Here is a 7,547-nt window from a genome sequence, read left to right as displayed (position 1 = left end):
ATTAACGCGATTAATTCGTCCCGCGAACGCATCGCGCAAAATGGAAACGCGTTAATAGAATATAATAATCAATAGGAAAAATTATAATTGGTCCTTGACCTTCAGGAATGTCCATAAAGAATTTTAAAAATACCTTTTAAATGACTTTTTAACTGTATACCATATAAAAGATAATGAAAATAATTATTGAATTAAATGTTTATTGCATAAAACAGCGGTTCCCAAACTGTGCGCCGTGGAATATTTTAAATTTTCGAGGGAAACACAGCGATACTCGACGTCAGTCTGTCCCCGCTCGAATTATTAGCTCGAGGTAGACATGTAGACACGAGGTAGTTCACAGTTGCAACATTTCTTATTAAGTTGTTTGGACCTAACTACGGACTAAACGGAACTGTTAGGAACTTTTGGTCTAGGTGCGCCGTGAAAAAATTACTGAGACACTAAGGGCGCCGTGAACCGAGAAAGTTTGAGAACCTCTGACATAAAATACACAGTGAAGAAACAATTTGTTACGGAAATATTTGAACAGTGTTGACTTTCTCTTTTCATCAATCAATTTCCGATAGCCGACAACAATCTTTTAAATTGCATTTAAAAATTAGAATTTTTAAATGGAAGTCTGCATTGACTTTATTAGCGGGAGACAAACAAGTAACACGTCTTTTTCCAATGGTTGATGGAACGCACCTTTATCTAACACATTGTACTTTAGTAAGAAAAGTTCAAGTTTCATTGCAAAATTTATATATTTTTTTAAATAAATTTTTAAAGAAGTCTATTAATAAACTTCTTTAAAAATTTATATTTTTAGTAGCAATGGGTAAAATAGATATTTCTCCCTCCCCTTTGATTATGCCATTGTTTCATATTATTAGGTGTATAAATTTAATGATTTTCTATTATGAAATTTAGAAAAGGTGCGTTCCGGCCCGAATACACCACTGCATATTAGGTAGGTGGTCATAATGTTTTGGCTCATTGGTGTATCTCTCATATACACTTTCATTCTCACCTTGTACAACCATAATTATTGGGTTTTTTTTTTTTTTTTGTTTCTTTTTGTCCCCAAATGAATCTACTAATCATTGGGAGAGCTCTGCCCTTCCAATCAGTCCAACATATTGTAGTTATACTGTTTACTCACAAAAAATTATCGTTGATGTTTTGTTATAATTTATTTTGTTGTGAAAGATCTCTTTCAGGTCTGTACCTAGGAAAATTCTTTTGTATGTAACCAAAATAACAAAATGTGAAGGTTATTCAAAACCAAATAGATAACTCCTGGGAGTGGGGGAATAAACAGTTTTCAGTCTTTGTTTTGTGAACGGCACCAACCAAAGCAGCATGCGAAATTTGGCATTATCAGTGAAATGGGAAAAGAGATAAGGAGAACAGCTGTATTTATGTACGGTCTCTTTCAGAGAGATGCGTTTTTGTGTGGCGCGCGTAGTGATGTAGAAACTTTTAGGTATTTGGATTCCGTTTGTATCTTTAATGTAATATCAAAATATTTATATGATTTGTGTGGGTATCCTAAAAATATTTCTTGTGTACGAAATTTTAGTAATAGTAATGAATGTTGTCTTTGAAATTTGGAATTTTTGTCTGATTAAAGATTGAAAGATCTTAAAATTTTCTGGACCTACTAAATAATGATATGTATTCATTTTATTATCGATAATAGTAAGGGTGTAATATGAAATTTAGAATTACGCTAAAAAAAAAATTAGAAGTGTTTGCTACCGTACATAAAAGCGTGCGATTTCTGCATCTAGAGCAGTGGTTCCCAGTTTTAAAATAGGAATTTTTGGACGTTTCTCGCAAGCTCCCTGAAGCATCCCCACGGATCCCAGAAATCCGCGAAACACAGCTTGAGAAACACTGATCTAGACAGAAACTTACATAAAAAATTATGCGATTTAGAGCAGAGGTTCATTAGAATTTACACAATGAACCAATTTCTCCAAATTATTTAATATGCATTAAATTTTCATTACACATATGTTATAACAAATGATTTTATATTTGATTTATGGAAATATTTTGTTTAAATGGTGATTGAGCATTCTGGTCTCTTGCTAAAGCTTTATTATTATTAGCTGTATAGTGCAAGGAAGCCTGAGGCTTATGCTGAACCAGCCAAAAAAAAAAAAAAATTCCCGAGTTACCCTAAAGGAGAGAGAGAGAGAGAGAGTGAGAGTCAAAAGTAGAAGAGAATCACCAAGAAAGAGAAGAATGATGATATCCAGCTCAGGACCCTGGGTGTGACAAGCCCATACTCACCAGATGTGAGTCACTGGAGCTATGACTGCAACTTCCATGTTGTATACTCCCATCTCTCTTTCTCTCTCTAAACTTGATTGTTCTATTGCTTCCTGATCTAAAGATAAAGCTGGCATCCTACTTTTCTTCTAACTTGCATATTGACAATCTTGGTAAACCGCCTCTTACCATTCTCAGTACACTCCACTCCACTCAATACCTTCTGAGGTCTTCTGTCAAAAACAATGTCAGAAGAATTTTTAACAATTTTGATGCCAAGAATGCTCCAGATCCTGATGGTGTTTTTCCACTTATTCTTAAAACCTGTTCATTGTCACTTTTTTACACTTTATTATTCCAATGGTGTTTTTCTTTCTGTTTGGAAATTTGCCCATATCCAGTCAGTTCTTAAAAAAAAGAATGACAAACCTCTCCCATCCAGCTATTGCCCCATTGCACTTACTCTACCCTTTTCAGAGTAATGGAGAAATCTATAAACGCCAACTCCTAAATTTTCTCAAAACCTTCCATCGGATCAACAATCGCCAATATGGATTTTGTAAAGTGTCAATCCAACTGGTGATATGTTATCTTATGTTACTCAGCTGTGACAAATTTAGTGGAAAAGTTTAGTGAATCTCAAGCAGAAGATTCACCAAATGACATCTCTGTGGCTTTTGAACATGTTTGGCACAAAGGTCTTCTTCCATCTTATGGATTGCCAACTGTTTTTTTCAATTTTGTATCCAGTTTTCTCTTTGACCACTCTGCTGCTAATTGCTGACGGCTCTCTGCCTTCTAACTTCTCTACTAATTCTTGTCTCCTAAGGTTCAGTTCTTTCTTCCACGCTTTTCTTCTTGTTTATTATGACCTTCTTTCACCGAGTGGAAATCCTATCCATAGTTTTTCGAATGCAGTGTGCCTTTAATAGCACACTGCATTCCACCTTTTTGTTCTGCACAAATAGCTTCAACTTCTTGAATGTCTACCACCAATTCCTTAAATGCTGATTCCCAAGTAATCCTCTAGTGGGGAAATGATAACTTAGTTCATTTCAATCCTTCTAAAACTTAGTCCTGTCTTATGTCTTGCAAAAACGAGTCTATGCTTCTATACTTATCTTCAGTGACACTCAGATTTCTAGGGTCAGGATCAATATCTTTATTATGGATTACTCTGACTTCTAATCTTGCTTGGCATAAGCACATCACAAATATTGCTTCTTTTTCATCTAAAACACTTGGTTTTTTTTTTTTTTTTCTCTCTGCATTACTTTTCTTCTAAACAGCTAACAGCTATTCGCTCTGTACAAATCTCAAATTTGCCCTACCATAGAATATTGTCACAACATCTCTCTTAGGCTTTTTAGACTCCTTTCAAAAGAGTGCAGTCATTTTAATTAGTGATCCATCTCTTACAAAGCTCCTCTGCCCTCTGTCTCATAGATGTTCTGTTGCATGCCTTTTCTATTGATATTTTCTTGGGCACTGTTTTTCTGAATTGGCATCGCTAATTCCCCCAAATCAGTCAGCATCCATTTACTGTTCACACACATACACAGTATTAAAAACAAGTGGAAAGTATAAAGTTGGAGCAGGAAATTAGGGGATTTACAGGCTGCAGTTGCTAAATTTTAGTATACAGGACATCGAATGAAATCTTCTTCCTCCACCCTCATAAAGAAACGTGATTAAAATTAAAAAGCCATTTATTTTTTCTTGGTCAGAATGATAGCTGTAATCCTGATATATTTCACTGACAGAGTAATGTTATCTTCTTCCTACCTGGTTCTTGACATATTTTGAACATTCTTCCAGTGATGATATCTGAGGCCACCACATGGGAGTCAAAAAAAATAGCAACCCTGGATATATCCTTCATGTGTAGGATTCAGGATTTCTATGCTTAGTATGTTGGAGGCTATCACCCAGTCATGAACTGTTGTGAGCAAAGGTCAAAGTATTGTCTGCACCATGCAGAAATGACTGGGCTTCTGTAACAAGTCAAGACCATCTTCCTCCATTGGAAGCTCCTAGCACTCATCCCTTCTTCACACTATTTTGTAATTAATATATACAATTTTGTTTGTAAAGAATTGTACTGTATTTACATGTAAGCATTTTTTTTTTATTTCCAACAGAATGTTATTATTTCTAATAATAGTAATAGACATTAAAACTTGTCTGTACAGGGTACACATAAAGGATCTGATTTATTTCATTTAGGGGTGCACTTGGGGAGACCAAGGGGTCTGCATCCCCTACCAGACAAACAAGGAATATCACATTTTTCTGTAATAGTAGCTCAAAAAGTTCTATCATGAATCCCTTAGAGAAAATTGTTGGATTCCTCTATTCTTTAGGGGGGGGCATTACAGCTAGGGTGGGACCCTGAGCAATGCATTTGGTAAGACCATGCAGAAAGATAGCACTGTAGGCAATACTGGGTGGCAGATACTCTCATCACTGAGTGCAGTATTTTGTTTAATTAAAGAGTCAGAGAGAGAGAGAGAGAGCTTGGACATTTCTTTGTGCAAAGACTTAAACCTCTTTACTTCCAAAATTGTTTCACAAATATACAGGCGCCTCCGTATCCAGGTGGGCAGTAGCAGCAGTGTGTAGCACATGCTTCTTGATTAGATTGGGGTTCGAGCCCGTGACCACCAAATACGGAGGATGCAGAAAGGTCAGGGAATGACCACCACATATCCCTGGAGCAATATGGCCTTAGTTGCTAATGCTCCTAAAAAACCAAATAACAACAACAACAACAAATATACATGATTTCAGCTCTGATCTCATTGATAACCATTTCCATATACACACTGCTAAGGCTCTATTTACTTTTTCTGATAGAATAAAGAGGGATCGAAGGGTGACATGAGCAATTACAGACCAGTTAGTTTAACTTCTGTTCCGGGTAAAATAATGGAGTCTGGTTAAAGATGCATTGCAGGATCATCTAGACAAGACTGCAGCAATATTTCAGACACAGCATGGGTTTGTTAAGGGAAAGTCGTGTCTGACAAATTTGATTGGATACTATGATGTGGTTACAAAGGAACTGGATGCAAAAAATAATTTTGATATCATATACTTGGATTTCAGGAAAGCTTTTGACACTGTTGTGCATGGAAGACTACTGTGAAAATTGGCGCAGAATGGTATTAAGGATAAGTTGCTATGCATAAAAGGATGATTGAGTGGGAGAAGACAGAGGGTGGTAATCAATGGATGCTGCTCTTCGTGGACTAATGTTATTAGTGGAGTCCCACAGGGTTCGGTGTTGGGCCCACTGTTATTTTGTATATTTATAAATGATATTGATGAAGGTATATCAGGCTTAGTATTGAAGTTTGCAGATAATACAAAGGGTGGCAGGGTTATTAATGACAGTAATGGCAGTGTGCCAATTCAACAGGATCTAGAAAATTTGGGCAGATGGGCTGAGAAGTGGCAACTGAAGTTTAACATTGACAAATGCAAAGTACTGCATATGGGTAGAAGTAACCACAGAGGAATGTACCAACTGTGTGGTACTTAGGGTGGTAGAAAATGAAAAAGGCCTGGGAGTAATTGTGCAGTCAGATATGAAGTTTTCTGAGCAATACAGACAGGCTGCAAGAGCAGGTCATGGAGTTTTGTCAATGATATACAGGAATTTTGCTAGTAGGGAAAAGGAGGTGATATTATCCCTTTGTATAAGGCAGTGGTCAGGCCATGCCTTGAGTACTGCATACAGATCTGGAGGCCTCATTTTCAGAAGGATGTAGAGTTGCTAGAATGAGTACAAAGAAGGGCAACAAGATTGGTGAGGGGAACAAAGGGATACTCTTACCAAGAAAGGCTTAAGTTCTGCAAATTGCAGTGCCTGGAGAGTAGGCACCTGCGAGGTGATCTGATTGAGGTGTATAAGGCCTTGAATGGGTTGAGCATGCTGAATTCTGATGGGATTCTTCCACTTGCTCAGATTGCTAACCTAGGGGACATAAATTCAAATTGAGGAAAGACAGTTGCAGAATAGATGTTCAGAAATTTGCCTTTAGCCAGCGGGTAGTTAATTGCTGGAACAAACTTCCATCTGTCATTGTGGAAGTTGATAGCTTGAATAAATTCAAGGAGGAACTGGACAAACTTTTAGAGGGAATGGTTGTGAATTTTTTTTTTTTTTGGCTAATGCTACATAAGCTCCTACACTTGCTTTCTTGCGTCACATACCTCTATTACTTATCATTTGGTCCAACCATCACTCATCTTGTTTGTCGAAATATTCATTCTGTGATTCCTTCTGCCTTAAAGGTGGTACTTTCACACATGTCCATTCCGATGTTATTTGTCAGAGATCTCTCACTCTGGAATCTTCTCTTTTAATCTACTTTGTTTCAAAATCTCTTTTTCTGGATCTGTCAAATTCATTTGTTCTGTCTATGATTTTCCCAACTCAACAATTCACTCAGAACTTTTAGACTTTCTTTCTTTGAAATATTCCTTCTCCGGTCTTCAGCTCCCCTAAAAGTAATGTAATTTTTCTTGTTTATTTTAATACTTACAATCCCAGTTGGCTTCAATCTTCTAACTATACAGGACAAGCTTCTTTTGCTATTACTATGACCTTCTAAAACTTGTTCATTTACTTACAAGAATACTAGACAATCCTAATACACATCTCACATGTTTGACCTTTTCCCTGCCAACAACCCTTCAAAATAAACAGTTAATCCTAGTTTTCCTCTTGCCTCAGATCACAACTTGACAATGGGTTATTCTCCAATGGCACCTCTGCCCAGTCTTGGTCTTGTTGTTTGGCATTACAAGAATGCAAATGGATGATATGCAGTACTTAATTCCTCTTCTACTTAGTAAGGAGAGGAGAAATTGAAATGCCGACCGGGCTAGCCGAGTGGGTAAAGTACCTGCCCGGCAACCCAAAGGTCGCGGGTTCGATTCCTGCCTCGGGCTTGGATCAAAGTACTGCAAAAACCTTGGGAGGTGCAATATGGCCACAGAAGCCGATGCGCCAACAACTACCAAATCAAAAAAAAAAAAAAAGAAAAAAAAGAAAAAAGAAATTGAAATAATGCATATCAAAGAGTGAAGTTTTGTAGCTGGTGTTGTGCCATCCATGTGTCACCATCTTGATCTGTTAATTTGAAAAGAAGTAACATTCCTGAAGTTCATCTTTTAACATTCCCGAAGTGCATCTTTTAGTGTCCAAAAAAGGTGATAATCATGTGGAGCTTAAAGCTTGGTGAATATGGAGAATGTAGTAATACCTCTCCTGT

The 7,547-nt window shown here is 37.0% G+C and overlaps 1 protein-coding gene across 1 annotated transcript in view; it reads left to right on the top strand.

The window, feature by feature from the left end:
- The first annotated feature begins 1,340 nt into the window (after nt 1-1,340).
- The window catches only part of LOC150084888 (zinc carboxypeptidase A 1-like), a 49,524-nt gene continuing 43,317 nt past the window's right edge, over nt 1,341-7,547 (top strand). Inside the window, exon 1 of the mRNA XM_090375615.1 lies at nt 1,341-1,471. The gene's annotated coding sequence lies outside the window, so the exon portion shown is untranslated. The remainder of the gene's footprint in view (nt 1,472-7,547) is intronic.

This window comes from Mastigoproctus giganteus, chromosome 6 (genome assembly GCF_048544385.1).
Source record: "Mastigoproctus giganteus isolate SK-2022 chromosome 6, ASM4854438v1, whole genome shotgun sequence".
NCBI classification, from domain to species: Eukaryota; Metazoa; Arthropoda; class Arachnida; order Uropygi; family Thelyphonidae; genus Mastigoproctus; species Mastigoproctus giganteus.
Note: the sequence above shows the minus strand (reverse complement) of the source record. Positions and strands in the feature narration are given on the sequence as shown.